Source organism: Hemiscyllium ocellatum, chromosome 2 (assembly GCF_020745735.1).
Source record: "Hemiscyllium ocellatum isolate sHemOce1 chromosome 2, sHemOce1.pat.X.cur, whole genome shotgun sequence".
Lineage (NCBI taxonomy): Eukaryota > Metazoa > Chordata > Chondrichthyes > Orectolobiformes > Hemiscylliidae > Hemiscyllium > Hemiscyllium ocellatum.
Genome location: NC_083402.1, coordinates 133,335,177 through 133,361,078, shown reverse-complemented (window position 1 = coordinate 133,361,078; position 25,902 = coordinate 133,335,177). Strand labels below are relative to the sequence as shown.

Here is a 25,902-nt window from a genome sequence, read left to right as displayed (position 1 = left end):
GCTAATTTATTGATTGATTGAAGATGGGGATCCTCCTCCCATTAATGTTTAATTGTGCACCATCATTTTTCTTGGGTTGTGGCAGGACTGTAGATCTTTTCCTGTTGATTGTGGAATTGTTTGGCTCTGTATGTAATGCTACTTCTTCTGTCTCACATGCACAAAGTCCTGTAGGTTCATCAGGTTTGGCACTTTCCTCCAATATTCCCTTATTTTAAATTTTATTTTAGAATATGCTTTAGAGAAAAAAAAACGTTCAATTCTTCTGAGACAAAGAGCAGAATGAGAAAGTGGAAGTACTCCCTCTGAAGAAGTAGGTGGAGTTGGTGATAGGAAGGGCAGCTATCAAGGCAGTTAAAGTTAAAAATCACACACCAGTTAGCGTCCAACAGGTTTATCTAGAAGTATTAGCTTTTGAAGCGCTGCCTCTTCATCAGGTGATTATGAAGCAGGATCTTAAGACACAGAATTTATAGCAAAATATTACAGTCTCATGCAGCTGAAATGATATATTGAACAAACCTAGAATGTTGAGACTTTCATCCTTTGAAACCCATTCGAAATGATGAAAGAGTTAGCAATCAGATTTGTTCAATATATCATTTTAGTTGCATGTGACTGTAATCTTTTGCTATAATTTCTGTGTCTTATGGTCAACCACCTGCTGAAGCAGCAGCTCTCCGGAAGCTAGTGCTTCCAAATAAACCTGTTGGACTATAACCTGGTGTTGCGTGATTTTTTAACTTTGTCCACCCCAGTCCAACACCGGCATCTCCACATCATGGCTACCATCGACACCACTAACTGCCCGCTCAAAGTGGAAAGGATCTCCAAGAAGATTGCGTATATCAACACAAACATCAAAGCAGGTTGGCATTGAGGGGAAATGCCCTCTTCTTTCCTGCAATCTCAGAGGCTAAGTTCTGGATGGAAAAGAAAGCCACAGACCCAGGGTTAACCTTCCAGCCTTGCTGTCAATTCAGGGCCTTAAGTGGTCAATGATTTCACATGACATATCTCACATGTGCATACGCATCATAGGTATCGTGGCCTTATGTTACCAGATAGTTTCAATCTGGCACCTCCTGACATTCAGCTATCATGAATCCTTACTGATGAATTAGAGAATCCTGACAGATACTATGATTGTCATAGAAGAATTGGAAGTCTGATGGTGGTTCACTTGCAGGATTCATAGAAAAGCAACAATCTCTTCTGCAACCAGTATGTTGTGTGAATCAAGCAAAATCATATTTGTTTAATGAGTAGTTCTGTAATGTTCAGTGATACATTGAACATTTCCTAAATAACAAATCAACCTTGATATCTGTACATCAGCACTGTTTAGTGCACTATCTGCAATGTCAGGATAGCAGTGGTACACAAGAATAGAATTATGAAAGCAACATGAGACAGATATTACATCTGTTTATGACAGCATTTTAGGAGTCTGGCACCGCTGTGTCTGAACAGCATGATCTCGTAAAGACAGCGAAAAGCTGTTATGGGTGATTACATGAGAGAGTTTTGTACATTGAGGATGAAGTGAATACAACAACAACCAGGAGAGAACATCAAAAGTAACATTCTGAAAGAAATAAAAACACATAGTTGGCCTTCTGATGTTGCATTGCCCTGGTATATTAAACTTACAAAGGCAGGAAATAAATTCGTAACTTGGTCATAATCTACATAAAAACACAAGAAGTAGTAACATGAACAGACAGTTTGTTTCTTCCATCCTGGATGGGCATTTAATAGGATCCTCAACTGCATCCTTCCATATCCATTAATTTCCTTTGCATCCACAATCTATTGACGTCGCTTCTGACTATACTTATCAGCTGAGCATCCACACCTCTCTGGAGGAGAGAATTCTGAAGATTCACAGCCCTTTAAGTGCATAATCTTTTCCTTCATCTCAACCCTAAACAGTTGGTCCCTTAACTTGATTCCACCCCTCATGTTCTAGGCTCCTGAGTTAGAGGAAACATTTTCCCAGCAGCTGAACTGTCAGACCTCTGAGGAATTTTAAATGTATCAATGGTATTCGAAGCATAGAATCCCTACAGTGCAGACAGAGGTCACCAACCCTCCTCTCTGTCTCTGTGGGTCTCAAGTCCCAGGCTCAACAACCAAGTGCAAAACCTGTGGGCAACAGTGGCCAATAACAGTAGTCTGTCTTTATAGGCTGTAATCGGTCATGCAGAAGGTTTTGATATTTTCAAATGAACCTGTTCAGCAAAGTTATTACACACCTCTGGAATAGGTGGGACTTGAATTCAGGCCTCCTGACTCAGAGGTTGGGACATAATCATTATTCCGCAAAAACCTCCATAGGAACTTGTTTTTTTTTAATATAGCATTTATTGTCAATGCCTGAATAAATACACTAAACAAGAATACCATACTCTTTCAGCACTGCTGTGTTATTGGCTATTTCGGCATTCTTCTCATCTGTTTTCTTCAGTTTTAAATGTTCTTATTTTTCTCAGAGTGAAGTTTGGTTCTTTCTTCGTCCTTCATTTCAAGAGTGGCTGTAACTTCCTGTTTTTTCCAGTCAACTTCCTGAGCAAGACAACCAGGGACAGTAAATTAGCATATTGGCTTCAAACATACATCTTCAGGGCTACTGGGAAAACCATACATTTCCTCGAGGTATGTAGAGAAGTGAACCCATTATTGACCTTCAGTCTGCCCAAGACAGCTTGACCTTGTGCAGCAAGTTACCTTTTACCGTTCTCTGGAAGATGTAGCTTGATGCTCCGAAGGGATGAGGGTCACAAGATGGGTTTGTATTCATCCTCTTTTAGTTTAGGCCAGTAAAAGTTGCCAGAGATGTTCATTCCTTCACACCTCACCACCGCCACTTTACGGACTGGTAAGATTTGTTTGACCACAATGGCAGCCAAGCAGCTAATGAGAGGGTCTTGGTCAGCGAGGAGCAGGAGCTGCCCGGCATGAAAATTAAACAGATGGAGGTACTTTGTTAATGTGCTTTAGGTTCTGTTGGCTGGGCCAGCATTTGTAGGCCATCCTAAATTGTCCATTTACCTGTGTGACTTGTTGGGGCCATTTCAGCATTGCTTGCGTCTCCAATTCTGCATTTTTCTTTGGCTCAGAAATCTTTTAAAGTATGACCCCTCACAAGATTTCAGTTCTATTCTGACAGAGGCACTTGTGATTAGGTCCCCTTAGACTTTAAGAGCCAGCAATCGAAGAGTCTTCCATTTTTTGTATCACTGCAGAACTCCTAAAATGACCTGTGAAGGCAGATAGAAATGGCTGTTTCCCAAAATGTCTTTATTAAAATAGAGAGTCATTCCCAAAAAATTGAACATTGGCTGAAATTAAAAATCTACCATGTGTGTGATTTGTGTATGACCTAACAGTTTAAACATCAGCACAGACTTTGAAATTTCTAGATTGTATTTTTTTAATCTTTTATCTAACCTCTCAATTCCATGATATAAGTAATGTCACCATAGTCCATACAGGTCATTGGGCTACTCTCTTATTAGAGAGGTGGCAGGTGCTGGTTTAACCTGAGGGTTATCATACCACAGGCAAGAGGAGAAGTTGAGAATAGATTCATCTATGGTAACCTCAGTCGCTGTGGGAATTGAACCCACACTGTTGGCATCACTCTGCATCATAAGCCAGTCAACTGCACTAACTGACCCCTTGTCCATGATAAAGTCTTCCACCTTCTTAAATTTTTCAAATATTGACCATTCCCAATAAGTCATTCTTTTCGTAAACATTGTCTGTAAGTCATATTCGAATTTAACTGCTTCTTTGTCACGACAAAGCCAATGCCTAATGTTGATGTCTCTTGGTTCGAGAAGTCACATGAGTCCACATATTCATCTCAAGCTTCCACGGCTACATTCAGAAAACATTGGCAGATAATTATAATTCGTCATCCTGCAGCATGACTCAGCCATTGCACTTTTAAAGGCACTGCAAGCTTTGTATCTGTTAGAAACAGCCATTGCTTTCTGCTTTCTTTATCTTCCCACCTGGTGAGATCAAGGTTAATCCACTAATACCATATTTGGCAGACCAATGTGCCTATGCTGAATTAGACAGCAAATGACTTTCAGAGATTTACATGAGTTTTACTGTGAGTCAATGCTTTAGCACAAACACGAACCTGCCCCTTTCCTGATTGAACCCGCTTACTAACCAGAAATCTGCCCTGTTTAAAAAAACATCTTGCATGACAAGAATCTATCTACCTCTACCTTAAAAATATTCAAGGACTCTGCTTCCACTACTCTTTCAGGAAGAGAGTTACAGACATTAACTCACCTCAGAGAAAAACAAATCTCATCTTGTTTAAATGGGCAACAACTGATTTCTAAACAGTGACTCCTAGTTTTAGATACTTCCATAAGAGGAAACATCCTCTCCACATCCCTCTTGTAAAGACTGGTCGGTGTTTTATATGTTTCAATCAAGTAGCCAATCAACCTAACCTGCACATATTTGGACTGCAGGAGGAAGCTAGTGCACTTGGAGGAAACTCACACAGTCACACGGAGGATGTGCAAACTCCACACAGACAGTCATCCAAGGCTGGAATCAAACCCAGATCCTTGACATTGTGAGGACTATGGTGCTAACCACTGAACCACCATGCTGCCTTTCTGTTTTGATGGCTTCATTTGACTATCAAATATTGGAGCTGAAAAATTTCTCAAGAGAGGTAGCTGATGTGTTATCACAGGTACTGCACCACACAGGTTAATGACCAGCACCCTGGCATCATTTATAATGTCTTCTAGGAGAAAGTGAGGACTGCAGATGCTGGGGATCAGAGCTGAAAATGTGTTGCTAGAAAAGCGCAGCAGGTCAGGCAGCATCCAAGGAGCAGGAGAGTCGATGTTTCGGGCATTAGCCCTTCTTCAGGAATTAGGAAATACTCATGAGAAATGACTTTCCTCATTCTTGAAGAAGGGCTCATGCCCGAAACGTTGACTCTCCTGCTCCTTGGATGTGCCTGACCTGCTGCGCTTTTCCAGAAACACATTTTAATCATTTGTAATGTCTTCATTCTTGGGTACTCTACAGTGACATCTGCATTTCTGTCACCATGATAAAGCAAATGATGTGTTACAAGGACAATCTACTGGTGACATGACTCAGCGGCAACTTTTTCATGCAGTGGGGTATGTATGGAATGAGCTGCCAGAGAACGTGGTGGAGGCTAGTACAATTACAAAATTTAAAAGGCATCTAGATGGGTATATGAATAGGAAGGATTGAGAAGAATATGGGTCAAATGCTGGCAAATGGGACTAGATTGGGTTGGGATATCTGGTCAGCATGGACGTATTGGACCGAAGAGTCTGCTTCCATGCTGTACATCTCTGTGACTCGAAATATAACACCTCCTTTCTATGTCAGCCTTCCATCTATGCATTTCACTGTTCTGGCCTTTTTGGCATAATGGCAATTGGCATATGGCTCAGATAATAATCCATAGACCCCCAAACAAGGGCCCTTTTTAAATTTGGTTCATATCTTCCAATACTCATATAGCAAGGCTTGCTTCCTCATCCTTTATGACAATGACCCTAACATGAATTCTACACTGTATCTTCTCTTTCCAATCTCTTCTCCAGTTGCATGGAGGTATTTTTTGTCTTTGTACAAGGTAACAATTCTTCTTTTTGGAATTGCAGACATGATTGCAAAGGAACAAAAACAACAAAGCACAAAAGAGAAGTACAGCCCAGGAACATCCCCTTTAGCCCTCGAAGCCTGTGTCGATCATTATAGAACATAGAGCATAGAACAATACAGCGCAGAACAGGCCTCGGCCCTCAATGTTGCACCGACCTGTGTCATCCATGCACTTACCTAGGGATTGTTCAAATCTCCTTAATGTAGCTGAGTTGACTACATTGGCAGGTAGTGCATTCCACACCCTTACCACTCTCTGTGTAAAGAACCTGCCTCTGACATCTGTCTTAAATCTATCACCCCTCAATTTGTAGTTATGCCCCCTCATATACGCTGACGTCATCATCCTAGGAAAAAGACTTTCACTGTCTACCCTATCTAACTCTCTGATCATTTGCATGTCTCTATCAAATCACCTCTTAGCCCTCTTCTTGTCAAAGAGAACAGGTTCAAGTCTCTCAGCCCTTCCTCATCAGACCTTCCCTCCAGACCAGGCAACATCCTGGTAAATCTCCTCTGCACCTTTACCAATGCTTCCACATCCTTCCCAAAATATGGGGACCAGAACTGTACACAATATTCCAAGTGCGGCCACACCAGCGTTCTGTGTAGTTGCAGCATGATATTGTGGCTCCGGAACTCAATCCCTCTACGAATGAAACCTAACACACCATAAGCCTTCTTAACAGCACTATCCACCTGGGTGGCAACTTTCAGGGATTTATGTACATGGATTCCAAGATCCCTCTGCACATCCACACTACCAAGAATCTTTCCATCGACCCAGTACTCTGCCTTCCTGTTATTCTTCCCAAAGTGCATCACCTCACATTTATGCCCTAACTAAATTGAAAAAACAAATGTTTCGCCCTAATTCAGTCCATATTCCTCTATTCCCTCCCTATTCATTGTGGTGTCTAGTACAATTACAACATCTAAATAGCGTCTGGATGGGTACATGAATAGGAAGGGTTTAGTGGGACATGAGCCAAATGCTGACAAATAGGACTAGATTAGGTTAGGATATCTGGTTGAGTTGGACAGAAGGGTCTGTTTCCACGCTATACATCTCTATGACTCCATGGCTTCCAAATCAATATTCTCTCCATTGTAGTGTCAAAGATATTTACTACTGAAACAACAATGCTCTATATATGAATATGTTAGTCGAGAAAAGGAACTGTGTACATTCACAATGCTTCTTTGTGACAGTCTGTGTTTTGATGAGAAATCCTGTTATTGAAATTCTCTCTTTAAGCTTCCACAAATTGCTAGGCAGAGGTCAAGTAGAGGTCTGAAAGGTAATCCCTCAAATGGAACCAATAATTTTTATTTTCTGAGTTAATCCCTAAGCGGATTGTTATTTTGCACACAACAAAGGCACTACTTTACATATTTGAACGTCTGCTATTGATTCACAAAATTACAGGATTAAAATCCATTGCAACACCTCAGCGGCTTGAATTTACTATAAAACTATCTGACACTCAATGAATAAGTAGGTCAGTCGTTTTGAAATCAAAGTCAGAGTGCAATCCAATGCCTCAGTATCATTGAAGATTTTTTTTGGGAGAGTGACAAAAGTCAAGTGGGTGTTAAAGTGAGATAGAGACTTGCCTGCCAGGACAAACTCCATCTATTGGCCCCATTCACATCCATACCTGTGCAAGTGCTTATTTTTTTATTAACATTTTAATGAACCAATTTTATACAGGAGATTAGAGGCTAATCGAGAGTTACACACTTAGATGTTTGAAATAGCTTCAGAGCTGTTTACTTATCGGGCGTCACACTGTATTAATTCAGCATTCAGAATGTTCATCTCACTCACACACTGAAGCTAAATGGTATTGGCAGATATGTCAAAGAAGGCATTTTATTGTCCCTAGGCAGCTTCAATTTTTATAAATTGTATTTTGATATTACATTTGGTACAAAATGGCAAATTTCTAAAACTTTAGGGAAGAAATCTTGGACACAATTATATCTTCTCTAGAACCTCTCATGATTTTCCTGTCAACATTGTACGCTGCTCTATAGGATTTAGATTATATTCAATTATTCGAATAAGACACTGGCTAGAATTCCATCAGAGCATCTGCAGCCCTGTTTCAAAAATATTATTTTGAAAGGTAATGTTACTGTTTGCAAAGAGAACTTAAGAGTATGTTTACACTCAAGACTGAATCTCATTATACACGTTTAGAAATGTTATCAATTCATTTTGGATCTGAAATTCTGCCTAATGTGACTTACCAATCATCAACAGATTAGTGTATCAAGGTGAGTGTGACTGTGTGTTGCTTTTACTAACAATTATCAATGATCAACTCTCATCATTATTATGGCCCCTCAGGCCAATCCCTGAACACTAAGGATGGACAATAAATGGTGACTTTGAGGTGCAGGAAAATTGATGTTTCGGGCATAAACACTTCATAAGCCATTCCTGATGGAAGGGCTTATGTCGGGAACGTTGATTCTCCTGCTCCTTGGATGCTGCCTGACCTGCTGTGCTTTTCCAGCACCACACTCTTGATTCTGATCTCCAGCATCTGCAGTCCTCACTTTCGCCGAATAAATGTTGAGTTGTCAGCAATGCCCAGACCCCAAAAATTAATAAAGAAAATCAATTTGCTTTGGAGCCCTTGAATTTGTGAAGTTCCATTCCTCAATAGCCAAAAATGTAGGTCGCAATAGTGACCCTCTAAACTAGTTTTAGCTCCAAACTATACTCCATCTTGTAAAACTTTACCTTGGGTTTGGAAAGTTAATTGTTTGGCCTATGTGTGTGTGCAGTGAACAGAGGCTTTCTCTTTTTAAGATGATATTTGAAAATGGAAAAATAACAGAAAATATCTGCAATCATGAAAGCATTACTTTTCAATTAAGTAGGAAAGAAATATGAATCAAAAGGAGGTTAGTTTTGATGTGACGTTCTGCTCTCATCAAAATTTCAAAAAATAATAAAGAAAAGGGTAACTAGGGAGAGAGTAGGGCCCCTTAAAGATCAGCAAGGCAGACTTTGTGTGAGCCACAGAAAATGGGGGAGATACTAAATGAATATTTTGCATCAGTATTTACTGTGGAAAAGGATATGGAAGATATAGGCTGTAGGGAAATAGATGGTGACATCTTGAAAACTGTCCAGGTTACAGAGGAGGAAGTGCTGGATGTCTTGAAACGGTTAAAAATGGATAAATCCCCAGGACCTGATCAGGTGTACCCGAGAACTCTGTGGGAAGCTAGAGAAGTGATTGCTGGGCCTCTTGCTGAGATATTTGTATCATCGATAGTCACAGGTGATGTGCCGGAAGACTGGAGGTTGGCAAATGTGGTGCCACTGTTTAAGAAGGATGGTAAGGACAAGCCAGGGAACTATAGACCAGTAAGCCTGACCTCGGTGGTGGGCAAGTTGTTGGAGGGAATCCTGAGGGATAGGATGTACATGTATTTGGAAAGGCAAGGACTGATTCGGGATAGTCTACATGGCTTTGTGCATGGGAAATCATGTCTCACAAACTTGATTGAGTTTTTTGAAGAAGTAACAAAGAGGATTGATGAGGGCAGAGCAGTAGATGTGATCTACATGGACTTCAGTAAGGTGTTCAACAAGGTTCCCCATGGGAGACTGATTAGCAAGGTTAGATCTCATGGAATACAGGGAGAACTAGCCATTTGGATACAGAACTGGCTCAAAGGTAGAAGACAGAGGGTGGTGGTGGAGGGTTGTTTTTCAGACTGTGATCAGAGGAGTGCCACAAGGATCGGTGCTGGGCCCTCTACTTTTTGTCATTTACATAAATGATTTGGAGCGAGCATAAGAGGTAAAGTTAGTAAGTTTGCAGATGACACCAAAATTGGAGGTATAGTGGACAGTGAAGAGGATTACCTCAGATTACAACAGGATCTGGACCAGATGGGCCAATGGGCTGAGAAGTGGCAGGTGGAGTTTAATTCAGATAAATGCGAGGTGCTGCATTTTGGGAAAGCAAATCTTAGCAGGACTTATACACTTAATGGTAAGGTCTCTAGGGAGTGTTGCTGAACAAAGAGACCTTGGAGTGCAGGTTCATAGCTCTTTGAAAGTGGAGTCGCAGTTAGATAGGATAGTGAAGAAGGCTTTTGGTATGCTTTCCTTTATTGGTCAGAATATTGAGTACAGGAGTTGGGAGGTCATGTTGCGGCTGTACAGGACATTGGTTAGGCCACTATTGGAATATTGCGTGCAGTTCTGGTCTCTTTCCTATCAGAAAGATGTTGTGAAACTTGAAAGGGTTCAGAAAAGATTTACAAGGACATTGCCAGGATCTGAGCGACAGGGAGAGGCTGAACAGGCTGGGGCTGTTTTCCCTGGAGCGTTGGAGGCTGAGGGATGACCTAATAGAGCTTTACAAAATTATGAGGGACATGGATAGGATAAATAGACAAATTCTTTTCCCTGGGGTTGGGGAGTCCAGAACTAGAGGGCATAGGTTTAGGGTGAGAGGGGAAAGATATAAAAGAGATCTAAGGGGCAACTTTTTCATGCAGAGGATGGTACGTGTATGGAATGAGCTGCCAGAGGATGTGGTGGAGGCTGGTACAATTGCAACATTTAAGAGGCATTTGGATGGGTATATGAATAGGAAGGGTTTGGAGGGAAATGGGCCGGGTGCTGGCAGGTGGGACTAGGTTAGGCTGGGATATCTGGTCGGCATGGATGGGTTGGACTGACGGGTCTGTTTCCATGCTGTACATCGCTATGACTCTATGACTCGAAATGAATTTTCTCCAACAAAGTAGTGGATGCTTCTGGCTAGCATCAAGTAATTTAGCGTAGACTAGAAAGCACTAGAACTTAGCATAAACTAGAAAGTGATCCTTAAGTTTTCTGGTTCTGTACATATTGGTATCAGAGAATGGTGCATCGCCATCCTATCGTAATGTCAGGGGAAACTATTATGGTCTAGAATTTAAATTTCATTGTTATTGAAGAGTTCTATGTGGTGGGAAATGTCTTCCCATGCTGTGTAAAGGCTTCATGATATCCAGGTTTTGGAGTCCAGAAGTCATCAAGAGCACATATACATATATATATATAAGATGGCATTGAGCTTCTGTGTAAAGTGAAGACCTAATATCTATTTCAAGCACCTCTCTGAAAATGGTTGCTGATTGACAATATTATTATCTGGTCTTATAGTTGTTTATTGTAGCTGTGCACAAATTGCTTGTGCATTTCTTCACATTATTACAGTGACCACACTTCAAAAGGATATGATTTGCTATTAAATACTTTGATCATACGAGATCATACATATGAATTCAAATTCTTTTATATTTCCTGTAAAAAGTTCTGGTTTAAAATAATGCTTGTTTAGTCTTCTTCAATTGTTGAAGCTGAGGTTTAATATCTAATTCCTGGCAATGCTGTAAATTTCAAACCGAAAAGAGCAAGAGACTGAGATTAAAGTGGATGATCTAACTTGGAACACCAACATTGGCACAGACATGATGGGATGAATGGCCCATCCTTTTGATTCCTATGATTCTCTGATGGCATGTGGTTGGTAAAATAAATGTGTTCAAATGAGTTGAAATATGATGACACATAAAGTATGTAACACACAACTCACACTGAGAATGAAAAAGCAGACTAAAAGTTGCATTTGCAATCTGGTGGAGATTACAAAGGGGTTTTCAAATTAAGATTTCAGCCTCCAGGACCCAGTCTAACCCCAGACACTATCGCACATATGTGCAAATATAGTATCAGGGAACGTTGCAATCTCAGAAGTGTATCTTTCAGTTTAATAGTTAAACTGAAACTGTGCCAGATTACTCAATTGGTTGCAAAGAATTCCATGGGATTATGTGAAGAAAGGCCAGGATTTCTCTAAAATAGCATTTATCCTTGAGACAACACGAGCAAAACCTGTCAACATTGAAAATTTATCCCACTGCTGTTTGTCAGATGCTGTTGAGCATAAATTAGTTGCTGTGTTTAAGTACATTATTACGGTGACCTATACTTGAAAAAAAAACACTCCTTGGTTGAAACACTTTGAGACCTGAGGGGAAAGGAAAAGAAAATAGATTTGCAAATATGCAGACAGATTATTGACTTTTTACAGAACCTTAGTTAAACTGGAGTTGGAGTGTTATGTGCAGTTTTAAACAGCTCGTTACACGAAGAATATAAAAGAAATGGGATTATGGCTTCATTAATGTACAAAGGTGTTATCAGTCAAGGTGGATTGCAGTTTTGAAGAGAGATCTAAAAAGTTAAGGCTTTTCTTGTTATAACCACTAAGGCGTTTAAAATTATGAAGGATTATGAAATGATTATTACCAATGGGATTCAATGAGAAAATACAAATTCAAGATAACCACGAAATGAACTAAAAGGGAGATTAGAAATTACTTATTTTTATTTAGCCAAAATGCAACAAAGATAGGTCATAAATGCTTTCAGAAATAACTTAGGTTACTAGCTGTACAAAGGGAAATATAGAGATATTCTTCAATATTTGCTGGTACAGTTTGGATTATACTAATTTCTTAATTAGCATTGACAATTAAAGAAAGCTGCATCACTTGTGAGAGATTTCTTTCAGAATTCAGGCACTGAGGGACCACAATTGGGCGAAAGGGTTACGATGTGTGATTAACCTGCATCCATTCAAAGTGATGCACGGCAGACTGCCTACTGTGTGCTGTTTGCTAATAATAATATTGATGATGATGATGGGGGAAATCCAATATTGCACATCTCAGCAATGGGTCCAAGATTGCACAGGACAAGCACCATTTAAAGCCAGGTTGTATTATCTAAAGCCAGATTGCACCTCTTAAAGGTGAAAAACATTCTGGCTACAATAAAGATTGAAAATAGCGAAAGGTGGTTTGAATAGCAGGAAAAAAATTACAACAATGGCTCACTAGACCATTGCATATGAACTAAGATCCTTAGAAGAAGTGCTAGAAACCTAAGGTTGGTGGTTAGTTTCACTCAGGGGACCGAGGAGACCCTCCAGTCAGTAACTAAGAATGCAGTGCAAGCAGGAAGCCATTGCAGTCAACATCAGCAGGCTAGCTCCAAGGTCATGGATGTAACAAAGCAAGACATTTCATAAACCTTTACAACAGAGGTTCATCAGATTCATCCCTGGGTTGGCAGGATTTTTTTTATAGGGGGAGACTGAGGAAACTGACTATTCTGTATTTGCTGGAGTTTTGAAGAATGAGAGGTAATTTCACTGAAAGTTACAAAATTCTCACAGGGTACATCAGGATGGCTATAGAAAGGATATATTCCCTTGGCTGGTGACTCTAGAACCAAGGAATCTTACCTCAGGATAAGGAGCAGACCATTTAAGACTGAGATGAGGAGGAATTTCTTCATTCAGAGGATGGTGAATCTATTGAATTTACTTTGCCAGAGGGCAACTGAAACACAGTCATTGATGGTGTTCAAGACAAAAGGCAATATGTTTCTGGAGATTAACAATATTAAAATATAGGGCTATGATGTAGGAATGTGGCATTGAGGAGATGATGATCCAGGATCCAGAATTGTGTGAGACAGGCTAATGGATTGAATGACCTATTTCTGCGCCTATCCTCTTGGTTTCCCTTGTATTTAATGTATTACTTGGAGACAAAGCCAAATATCTGAGGTCTGGAGTCCTATGTAGACCTGATATTTGTGTAGATCTATTGAGTTTTAAATAGATAGTTGCAGATGGTGGACAAATTATTAGAATCAATGGATATTGTCCACATGGCTGTTAGCTATTTGACAAGGCCCCACATGGCAAACTGCTCAGAAAAGTAAGAGCTGACAAGATAAAGGAGAATGTGGTCCAAAACTGGCTCAGGGACAGTAAGCAAAAGATAATGGTTGATGTATGTTTTTATGAATAGTATGTGGATTCCAGCAATGTTCCTTGGGGCTGTGTTGGGTCCCTTGCTGTTTGTTGGTATATCAATGATCTGAATTTAAATGTGGGAGGCACAACTGGGAAAAGTCAGATGACATAATAATTTGCTGTGTAGTCAATAGATGTCAATGTCAGAATTATCGCAACTGTTCCGTTGTGTGGATGAAGAAGTAGCAAATGGAAATTAATCCAGAGACGTATGAGGTGATGGGTGTGGAAGGCAAAACCAAAAATTAGGAAATGCACAGTAAATGGGTGGGGTAGAGGAAATGGGGTAGAAAGACCTTGGATGCATGTTCATGGATCCTTGATGGAAGCAGGACAGATAGATCTGGTGGTAAGGAAAGCACAATATTACAACATTGACAGAAGGATAAATGGTTTGATTCAATCACCTACAGTTATCTTTTATTACTGATACCAGAATAATATAGATTTGCATCAGGCCACTTTAATAAAGTTGACAGTAATTTGTTTATTATTTTCAGAACTAATTTCCTAAACAAATAGAAAAACTGGCTAACAACTAACCTTATTCCAGATTAAACTATATCCCTTTAAACCCTGACAAACCCATTCACATGAAAAATAATAAAAAAAAGCTCTGCAGAAATAATATGAATTTGGTTTTAAGAAAAGCAGAAAGGGAATAAAAATCTGTGGGCCAAATTTCGGAACTCAAATGATAAAATGGGATGATTTATCACCATTCTGGGCTTTTTTAGCCAACAAGATTGATTTGATGACCCCGACAGAATGATGGAAAATGTTCACATCAGATTTTAGTTCAGATAGAAAGTCAGTTAGACTTAAATCTTTGAATAGAAGTAAAAATTCAGTTTTCAAGTAGTCAGATATAATGAGATCGAGAATATTCTCAGGTTTCCAGAAATGAGCCACTGAAATCTGTGCATCTTGTCCTGTGCAAGGTTTCCTCTTACTTTTTTAAAGAGGGGGAGTTTGTTTTAGCTACAAGCTTTTTGCGGTGTTTTCTTCTTTCTACTGGTGCACACAAATATTTTTAAAAGGATTGGAACCGGAAAGACATTGACTGGCAATCTTCAACAAACAGGCTCCATCTCTTCCAAATCCAGTTTGTCCAACAATTAAAGGTATAAACATCATAGAGTCAAGCAGCATGGAAAAAGACCCTTACATCCAACTAGACCATGCCTACCATTGTTCCCAAATATCTCTTATCTCACCTAAAAGCTTTGCTGGTCTCCTTTCCTAAGTTGTGTGACTTTTCAGTAATAAGGTGAATTCAGCTCACATTACTGTTGAATGTGACTTCAAATTCCTTTTTAGATTACCCACACGGTTCCATAAATTCCATTTTCTCAAGGTCACAAAATATAAATATGTAGAGCTTTACCAACGTAAACAACGTATAAAATACAAAAGCCGGGATTTAATGCAGGAACTGTATAAAGCATTGGTTAGATCACAGCTGAAAGTTTGTGCACAGTTCTGATCACCATATTACAGGAATTATATAGTGTTTCTGGAGACATGACAGAGGAGAATTACAAGAATGTTGCTAGGACTTGAAGTTCCAGCTGTAATGAAAGACTAGACAGACTGGTGTTCTTTTTCTTGGAATATAGATGGCTAAGTGTGACTTAACTGAAGTCTGTAAAATCATGACGGGCCTGGCTAATAATTAGAGTGATAATAATCTGCAATCTTCTGTTCAGTGGTGTAGGCAATCCTCAACTCATATAAAATCTCCCTGGATCCCCACCTGATGTGTGTAACCGATGGACCAACTGCTGGAAAATGGTATTAGAATGGGTGGCTAGTTATTTTGGCTGACACAAAAATAAACTAAATGTTTGGCTAAATGGTTTGATTCTGTGCTGCACCTTTCCTATACTTTTACAGGGCTAAGATAATTGTTCTGAGGGAGTTACTGTTTATGTTACATTGGCTCCACCTATTCTACTACCATCACCCAGTCCGTAGGTGGAGTAAAATACTTCCAGTCTAATTTTCAGAAGGAACTGTCATACCCGTGCAAGTTCCCTAATATCCTGGTAACTATGCAGGTAACTAATGTAGCTCTACTTATTGCTATAGGTTAATAAACATTGTTGAAGTCTAAGAACAATGTTTATTCTATAAATATAGTGAAGTTTGTTACTCTACCAACTAATGACCACGTAGGTCAAGGACAAAACAGTATCAGAGTATTGCTACTGCACCATTATCAACTCACAATAAATTCTCGCATTTTCCACCTACTGATGTTATGCAAACTCCTTTATACTGGGCAATTTTCTCTCTCTTTCTTCTGTCTTAATTTGTGCTGGTTACATTCCAATACTTGAGAACTGTTGTTAATTCTAAGAAACCATGGACAATCAAAACCAATGCGTTGGCTGCATGTACAACAATCTATTTTAAAACTCATCAGGTCCACAGCAACTGTCACCACTTAGACTCAGTAAGTTCTAAAGTATTAGTTCTTATTTTTACTGATTTTCTTATCAAGTTCCTCATACTTGTTACCCCTTGGTTCCCTCTTTGATTTTGGAATTTTTTGTGTCTTCTACCATAAATGTATATACAATGTATTTGACGCTTTTACGTTCCTTGCCATCATGTTCTCTTTTTTCTTTCCTAATTAATGTTTGGCCATATTTTGCTTTTCCCTCGTAATATATTTTAATGTAGCTTCTTTATTCACCATTTGTAACTCACCCTTCATACCTGCACAGTTTGCTTTTAGATTTAAGACTGTAAATTATGATGGAGTTATATTGATTTCAACTTAATTTAAAAATCCATCATATACTGGTCATTTTTCCCTAGAGGCCCCTTAACCATCTAGTTATTAATTTACCCTTCCTTCTTGTACAATACTAGCTCCAAAATAATCCATTCTCTCAATGGTTCCTCAATGTACTGATCCAGAAAATTATTTTGCTATGAAAGTTGCAACCACACAATTACTGCATATAGACTGGGAAAGCCAAATATGACACATCTGCCTCCTGAACTATACTCCAACCATGCGACAATATCTGTTATAGGCCCTCCAAACAACTCTCACCAACACTTCCTGTGTCGTGCTTGGTTTTATCTTTTTGATTTTCTGAATTGAAATCTTTACAATTTTGACCACATTTCGGAAAGTATTTCAGTTTGAGCTACAGGGATAGGCTTGGGCTACTTTTCCTGGCGTGTCGTAGGATAAGAAGTGATCTTATCAAAGTTTGTAAAATCATGAGGGACGTGGACAGGGTGAATAGCCAAGGTCTTTTTCCCTCGAGTCGGGGAGTCCAGAACTAGAGGGCATAGGTTTAGGGTGAGACAGGAAAGGTTTAAAAAGGACCTAAGGGGCAACTTTTTCACACAGAGGGTGCTACGTGTATGGAATGAGCTGCCAGAGGAAGTGGTGGAGGCTGTTACAATTACAACATTTAAAAGACATCTGGATATGAAAAGGAAAAGTTTAAAGGGATATTGGCCAAATACCGGCAAAACTGAAATAGATTAATGTAGAGTATCTGATTGGCATGGACGAGTCGGACTAAAGGTTTGTTTCTGTGCTGTACACCTGTATGACTATGACTCTAAGTATTATAAGGCATTTCTGAGACTGTTGGCCCTGTAGAAATGAAAGTCTTTCTTTCTCCGTTTTGCAGAAATTGAATTAAGCAAAAAAAAATTAAGAAGTTTGCTGTTGGTGTTGTTGTCTCAGTTAGAAATCTCCAGGAGGCAGGCTGATGGTTATTCCTCAGTTAGTCAAACAGAAGTAAATCCCTATTGTTAATTGCTTATCCAAGTCAGAAATGGAAGTGATTGACAAGGTTGTTCCCACAGTGGTTCAGAAACAGACCAACATCAGAACAGCTGCCTTATACTTGAAATATATTATTTTATATGTTAAAGTAGGTGCGAAAAGGAAAAATATCGTCCTGGTTTGAATCAAAGTTGGGTTCAGATAGCTGTTATAATCCACTTCACTTTCATCTGAATTCATGACGAGCTTTGAACTTCACAGTCTGATTAATGCCTTGTAGTACACCCAGGCTTCCATTATTCTCCTTTTAATTCCCTTGTAATTGCTTGTTCATTATGTGCAGGTACTTAAATTCACATAAAAGCATCTATAAATATTATTTGCGTAATCGTTAAGTCAATTCTTATCTGTGATGAACGGGACTCAGACAACACAATGAAAACTGAATATTTTCACATTATTTATTGAAGAGGAGTAGTTCATTAGAATCTTAACTTTGCAAATTAAATATAGCACATCATTATATCAGCTTCTTTGTATCCAGAAATACGTGTGAGATCCGAGCGTAGCTATGAACTTCTCAGGGTCTAAATGTATATCCTTTGTTATCCCATTTTTATTCCAAAGTTTAAACTTTGCATTTTATGTCTTAGAAGAATAGAGTGCAGTAAATGAGAATGTAACTATAATTTAGCGGGTTATGGGGAACCAAGGGGATATAGAGAAGAGGGCCAATAACCACAATGTACTTGTTATATATGAGAATATGGTGCAAGCTATGTCATGGCCAACCAATGGTAAGAGGTAGTCTAAGGTAGGAATGGGTGTGGCAGTGTTTTCAAAAATAAAAATGTAAGGTTAGAAAGGACTTAATGATTAGGGAAATAGCTAATCTCCAGACAGGCACATTGGAGAGGTATCTGGATGGTTAAATGAATAGGGAGAGATTAGAGGGATATTGACTGAATAAGGGCAGAACGTTTGTTTTTCAGTTTAGTTAGGGCATGATGATTGGCACAGGCTGAGAGGCTGAAGGGGACGTTCCTGTGCTGTACTTCTCTTTTGTTCTTTGTTCTTTTTGTTCCTTTGCAATCATGTCTGTAATTCCAAAATGGAGCATTGTTACCTCGTACAAAGATGAAAATTACCTTTTTGCAACTGGAGAAGTGATTGGAAAGTGAAGATACAGTATAGCATTCATGTTAGGACCATTGTCTTAAAGAGGATGAAGAAACAAGCCCTGCTATGTGAGGATTGGAAGATATGAATTAAATTAAAAAAAGACACAAGGTCCTTGTCTGGGGATCGCTGGGTCATTACCTGGGACATATGCCAATTGGCTTAGAGATAAGGTCAGAACGGTGAATGCATGGATGAAGGCTGGCACAAGATGGAGGTGTGATATTTCAGGGAACACTGGCCTCAATATTGAGATAATGTGGTATGTTCGTCACAATTACAAAGGGAATGGGGTACATGACTAAAGATGTCTTACCTCAATTGCATAGAAACTTGTTGAACTCTCAGGTGGAGTACTGAATGATATTTTGATCTCCTCAAATAACCATGTTCCAGAAGGAAAGTTCACCAGACCACCTTTTGGGACAAGGGAATTTTCTATGAGCAGAGGTAAGTAGTCTGTGCTTATGAATTAATGTTAGTTTATCGTACTATAGCAGTTATATACAAGCTGCATTAACATGATAACTTTTATGAACAGAGATGATGAGGAAATCCCAAAGAGTAGGTCAGTTCTTTTCCAAAATGGTGGTGGAGTAGCAACACTGCACCTGAGCTCAGGCCCTGGGTTTGTCCACTTCTGTCTGCTTTTTTGTTTCTTTCCTTGTCATTTTACTATTTGTTTTTTCTTTGCTTTTCCCTTTCTTTCTGTTTTTTTTCTCTTTAAAAGCCTTTTCAGTGTCTTCAGGAGAGCGAGAGCAGCCCTGGCCTCCTGCGGCAGTGGCAGCGGCAAGAGTTGGTCCTTGGGGAGAGTGATCCCAGTGCAGAGGGGAGCGAGCCCTTGGAGAGGTTGGGATGGCTGTGAGTGTGGGCACCAGAGACGGCACCAGAGTGTGGTGGGCCCAGCCATGCAGGACTCCAGGCAATGTCATTGGCTTTCAAGATGGCAGTGATAGCAGGTGATCTCTGCGGTCAGTGGAAAAGGCAGTATTGGCGTTCGGCATTGGAATTGGGATGTTGGCTTTTAGCTGTGGTGATGCGGTAGGCCGGAATTGGTATTCCTGACGGCTCAACAGGTTGCATTGGCAGCGGTGTGGGTACTCCTGCAATGCAGTAGGGGCAATGTGGGCCTGGAATAGGGCTGCTGGATTGGACTGTGATGTGGGGGCATTGGTGAGCCCAGAGCCTGTTGTGGAGAGCTAGCCCTCCTCTACCCCCCCCCCCCACCACCACCCCCCCCACATCCTCAGTTGTCAAGCAGAGCAGAAGGAAGGAAGGAAGAACTCTGTTGTTAATTATTCCTTTATGTCTTCAAAATGGTGCTGGAGGGTGGCAACATATTATACTTTTCACTGTACTTATTTGTTAATTACAAGTGACAATAAATCATTCAATTTAATACAATTCATTAAATAACCTAAGCTGTTGTCTGACCAAGTCCATGTGACATCATCATGTGTTGTGCTTAGGGTACTCCTTAGTAATAACCTTTTGAGATTTGTACACCCTTATGCAACAAGGAAAAACTTCCTATCTCCATCTAAAGCTGCATCCTGTCTGTTGTGTTTAATTGTGTCTAAGGTCCAACAAGAAGATGGAGCACTTTTAAAGGACAACCTCTATTTCTACAGGAGCATTTCCAGGTGAAGAAGAGACACACCAATCTCTTTAAAACAATTGCCTCAGTTGAGGACCAAAGTATCCAGATTCTCTCAGTAATCTTTTACTGATTTTTTTTCTTTTAGTTGTGCTTTACCTAGGCAAAAGGTAGCGTCATTCTTTGTCACTTGTGTCCTTGCTGCTTTGGTTTGTGTTTATATGTGCACATGTTTAGGGTGGCACGGTGGCACAGTGGTTAGCCCGCCAGGGACCTGGGTTCAGTTCCCGCCTCAGGCGACTGACTGTGTGGAGTTTGCACGTTCTCCCCGTGTCTGCGTGGGTTTCCTCCGGGTGCTCCGGTTTCCTCCCACAGTCGCAAAGATGTGTGGGTCAGGTGAATTGGCCATGCTAAATTGCCCGTAGTGTTAGGTTAGGGGTATGGGTGGGTTGCGGGTCGGTATGGACTTGTTGGGCTGAAGGGCCTGTTTCCACACTGTAAGTAATCTAATCTAATCTAAAACTTGGGAAATAATTTTACAGTTTTAAGGTTGCTAAACAGGTGGATTTCAACACAATAACTAATAGTTATGCCTCACTGGGATGGTGCTGTTGAAATCAAATTGTTACAAAAGTTAAAGATTTTAAGTTATATACAAAATTCGTCAATTTATCTGCTGTGTCGACCCAGGTAAATTAGGACTGAGTCTGTCTACAAGATTTGCTATTTATTATACATATATAGTTTCTAACTACAGATAAAAAAGATTATGGTCCAAACAACATATGTCTCTACTAGTTGAAATTTTAACTGCTTATAAAGTTGGCTTCTACATATATCCAGACCGATACAAAAATAACTGTGGGTGTTATGGGTAGAGGGAATCATTGAAAAGGCAGCTTAGTGGTCCCTATCTACAGAGTTTGCTCAGATGACCCTTTCGCTGCACTATGCACATGTAAATAAAGATGATGGGAGTCATTTGAGAGACCATTTTGTTAAAACCAAAACAAACCCAAATATCATGGATTAAATCAGGTTTTAGTCAGTTCTTGTCTAGTCATAACACCAGCTAGGATCACAACATGACAAAGTAATGAATTGGAGAAAATGGATTTTGAGGGGATGAGAATATAATCAGAAAAACTAGAAAATTTACTTGGAAAGAAATACAACTGCAGTTGGAAGCATTTAAAACAGTGATCAATAGCATTTAGGAGAAATTGTCCACTGAAAAGCAACCACAATAGTTAGAGGAAAGATAATAGGATCCTTACTCAAAGATGAAATGGAAGGAATATCAAAAAACTGAATATATAACAAAAAATCTTCAACATGGATTTCAAACCGGGATGTTCTGTTTGATCAATCCCATAATGCAACAGATGTAATATCTCAGCAATCCCAAGAGCAGCAAATGCTGGGGACTGCCACGGTGTAAACCTAACATTCCAGTGCTTGTTTTTCAAATTCGCTCATGGGATAAGCGGACGATTGGACAGGCAGGCAAGATGGATGGTAGAGATGTTCGAATTAAAAGCTGAATAGAGGAAAACATGAAAACACTTAAATGCATTCATAAATGATTGGGAATACTTGAAAATAAACTTACAAAAGGAATTGACAATGTTTATACGAATTGAAATGGTTAAAATTTGCTTGTAAACATTGAAAAGATCTACCAAAACACTGTAACATGGCTACACCTCAAGTGGCATTCCTTCCTTCAGTGCTATCTTCATGGTTCCATTATACCTGAGTTGTGATGATGCTGCTCCTTTAAATAGGCTATGCTGTCCTTGGCTTTTTTGTCAGAGGGTTTGTTAAAGCAGCGATTCTGAAAAGTCTGGGTTTAACTACTTGAGCGTGCTTTCAAGCTCTTTTAAATAAAAAAAATCACTTGTACAATGAAAGTGGAGTGGCCAGTGCTCCCAGCTCAGCTTTACTCTCGTTTGGTTTGGTTTTAGCAGTCTGGCTGTTCACTGAAAGCAGTCAGGAAGTTGGAGGCTGCTGGTCCATGAAACAGCTACAATAAAGAAAGTGTTCCATGCTGAATCTCTCTGCCCTCTCTCTCTCTCTCTTTCTCTCTCATATGACCCTGTGTTTGACTTTACTTTTTTTTTGCCAAGCGGTATTTATAGAGATTGCTGTGGGAATTTGGAACAGAATCATTAATTTGGGATAACCTGTTGGGTTTTCAGCTAGGTTAAGTTATTCTATAGGAGACAGTGAGGTCTGCAGATGCTGGAGATCAGAGTTGAGAGTGTGTGCTGGAAAAACACAGCAGGTCAGGTGCATCCGAGGATCAGGAAAATCGATATTTTGGGCCAAAGCCCTTCATCAGGAATGAGGGTGGGATCTTCGGGGGTGGAGAGATAAATGGGAGAGGGGTGGGGCTGGGGAGAAGGTAGGTGAGACTGCAATAGGTGGATGAAGGTGGGGGTAAAGGTGAAAGGGGGTAAAGGCCGGAGGGGAGGATAGTGGGAAGGAAGCTTGACAGGTGGAACAGGTAATGAAGATGGTGCTGAGCTGGAAGGTTGGAACTGGGATAAGGTGGGGGGAGGGGAAATGAGAAAACTGCTGAAGTCCACATTGATGCCCTGGGATTGAAGGCTCCCCAGGGAGAAGATAAGGCATTCTTCCTCCAGGCATTGGGTGGTGAGGGAGCGGTGACGGAGGAGGCTTAGGACCTGCATGTCCTCAGCAGAGTGGGAGGGAGAGTTGAAATGTTTGGCCACGGGGTGGTGGGGTTGATGGGTGCGTGTGTCCCAGAGATGTTCTCTAAAGTGCTCTGCGAGAAGGCATCCAGTCTCCCAATGTAGAGGAGACCGCATCAGGAGCAACAGATACAATAAATGACATGCATGGAAGTGCAGGTGAAACTTTGATGGATGTGGAAGGCTCCTTTGGGGCCTTGGACGGAGGTAAGGGGGGAGGTGTGGGCGCAGGTTTTGCAATTTCTGTGGTGGCAGGGGAAGGTGCTAGGAGGGGACAGTGGCTTGTTAGGGGGCATGGACCTAACCAGGTAGTCGCTGAGGGAATGGGCTTTGCGGAAAGTGGATAGGGGTGGGGAGGGAAAGGTATTCCTGGTGGTGAAGTCCATTTGTAGGTGACGGAAATGTTGGCAGGTTGGTGGGGTGGAAGGTGAGGACCGGGGGTTGGGAGGGGGGGGGCGGTTTGCAGTTCAGTCCTTGTTTTGGTTGGAGGGGTGGGGTTTGAGGGCGGAGGTGCGGGACGTGGATGAGATGCGTTGGAGGGTGTCTTCAACCATGTGGGAGGGGAATATTTCTATATTCTGTTCTCTTTTGTTTGTATTTCATTCGGTAATCTTGCAAATAAATTCTGTTTTGTTTAAAACTAAGTGGTTGGGCCAGCTGCATCACTCCTGGACTATCCACTGTACACCTGCTTAAAGCAACATGAACAATTAGGGTCCAGGCTGCTGTCTTGAAATGTTTTGAGGGGATCTGGCTTGGTCGATAACAGACTAAGGACTCTTGGTGGGATTTATTCTATAGTTCCAAATTGGGATTAGGTTGCTGAACTCGAAGGCAGTGAATGGTAACTGTCAGTGTCTTTTGCTTCAGGTGTTGAATTCAATTGGTTTAAATGGTGCTTGATGTTGTAATGGCCCATTCAGTCATCAAGAGGTTTCTGGGGGGGTGGAAGAAGTGACTTTGGGGGCCTTGGAAAAGGTGACTGCAATTAGCAGAGAAGCTGGGGTTGGAGCTGCTTCCTTCCCTGAGAATCAGAGAGATAATTCTAGCAATAGCTCAGCATTTAAATTTGCTGGAAGAGCAGAGAGTTAAAATGGCAAGATTAGCAGCTGAAATGGCTCATGTTTATGATTGGATCCATAAATCAAAGTTTGGCGACAAAAATCAATTTCAATACATGAGGGATAGAAGTTGGGGAAAAGAGAAATCCTTATATGGAAGGGGAAAGGTAGATCTCGGTGAAGATCATAAAGATAGCGTACCACATGGTAAAAAGGAAACCCTTGAAGGAGAAAAAGAAGTCAGAAAGTTACGGTGTTTTCACTGCAATAAAGTATGCCACATGACATCACTGCGTTGATGGCTTAGGAAAAGCACTGGCAAGCCAGATGTAGGAAAATAGGATAAGTCAGTGAATTTTTTCAGAGTGGTAATGGAGGGCACAGTGGAGGCTGGAAAGCTGCACCAGAATGTATAACCTGGCCGGAGGTTCATTGAGGAGGAAGTGCCAGATCACTTTAAACTATAAACATAAAGTTTACTTGCATAGGCCAGGAGCAGCAGATAAAGAGGTTACAATATTAAGAGATACAGGATCCTGTCAATCTTTGATGTTGAAAGATGAGGAGATATGTACCTCTGAAGGATTATTGCCAGAAAAAGTAGTGGTAATAGGAATTCACAGTGAGACAAAAAGCACTTAATTATGAGACAAAAGTGTTCAGTGAAGAATGGGAAAGTCATAGTAGGAGTATTGGATAAACTCTCAGCTCCAGGAACACAATGTGTCCTTGCTAATGATATAACTGGTTCATAGCTAGGATTGCTGCCTCCTGTGGTTGAAAGGTCAGTGGAAACTCAGGCAACTGAACTATTGCAGGACACATTTCCTGGGAATTTTCCGAACTGTGTGGTAACAAGGTCACAAAGTCACCAGTTGAAAATTCCTGGGAATATTCCGAACTGGGTAACAAGGTCACAAAGTCACCAGTTGAAACAGGAGAGATCAAAGAATATAGATAAGAAAGTTGAAGTGGAATTAGCAGAGACCCTGTTTGATCAGATGGTTGAGACAAACCAGGAGCAGATAGATGACAAAGAAGACACCTTTAGCTCTGATGACTTAACTGAATTACAACAGAAAGATAAAAATTTAAAGTGATTGTATTAAAAGGCATACAAAGAAAAAAGAATCCAAATGTATCCTTGAAAGATACTATCTTGGAAATGATGTCTTAATGATGAAATGGAGACTTGCATATTCAGGCAGACAAGAAATGGGCAGACGTTCATCATGTCGTATTGCCAGTGGGTTATAGAAAGGATGTGTTGCAAGTGGCACATGGACTACTAGTGAGGGGTCATTTCAGGGTAAGAAAAAACAAGCTAAAGTACAAAAACATTTTTACTGGCCTGGACTGCACAAGGATGTTGTTGAATTTTGCCAGAAATGTCATACATGTCAGGTAATTGGAAAACCAAGGCAAGAATAAAACCCACATCTTTAATATTTATTCCTACGTTTGAGGAACGTTTTTACAAGAGTCTTAATTGATTGCGTAGGACCCCTACCTAAAGGAAAAGTGGGAAACGGTATTTATTAATGATAATGGATGTGTCCACTAGATTTCCAGAGGCCATTCCATTATGCAATATCATACTCTAAAAGGATTGTACAGCAGCCACTCAAATCTTTCACTAGATATGGACTACCCATAGAGATACAAACAAATCAAGGGTTAGACTTCACATTGAAATTATTCAAGAAAGTTATAGACAGTTTTGGAACAAAACAATTAGCATCTACTGCGTATAATCCAGAATTGCAGGGAGCGCCAGAAAAATGGCATCAGATATTAAAGACCATGTTGAGGGCTTAGATTGAAGACTATCCAGATGATTGGGAGAAGGGAATTCCATTTGTACATTTTGTAATCAGAGATACATCAAATGAATCAACCAAATTCAGTCAATTTGAATTAGTTTTTGGTCATGAAGTGAGAGGGCCACTAAAATTGATTAAAGAGAAATCGATAAGTCAGAATT

At 40.3% G+C, this 25,902-nt stretch overlaps 1 pseudogene; it reads right to left on the bottom strand.

The window, feature by feature from the left end:
• Nucleotides 1-2,392: 2,392 nt before the first annotated feature.
• Nucleotides 2,393-3,084, bottom strand: LOC132826191 (large ribosomal subunit protein uL13-like; annotated as a pseudogene).
• Nucleotides 3,085-25,902: the final 22,818 nt, after the last annotated feature.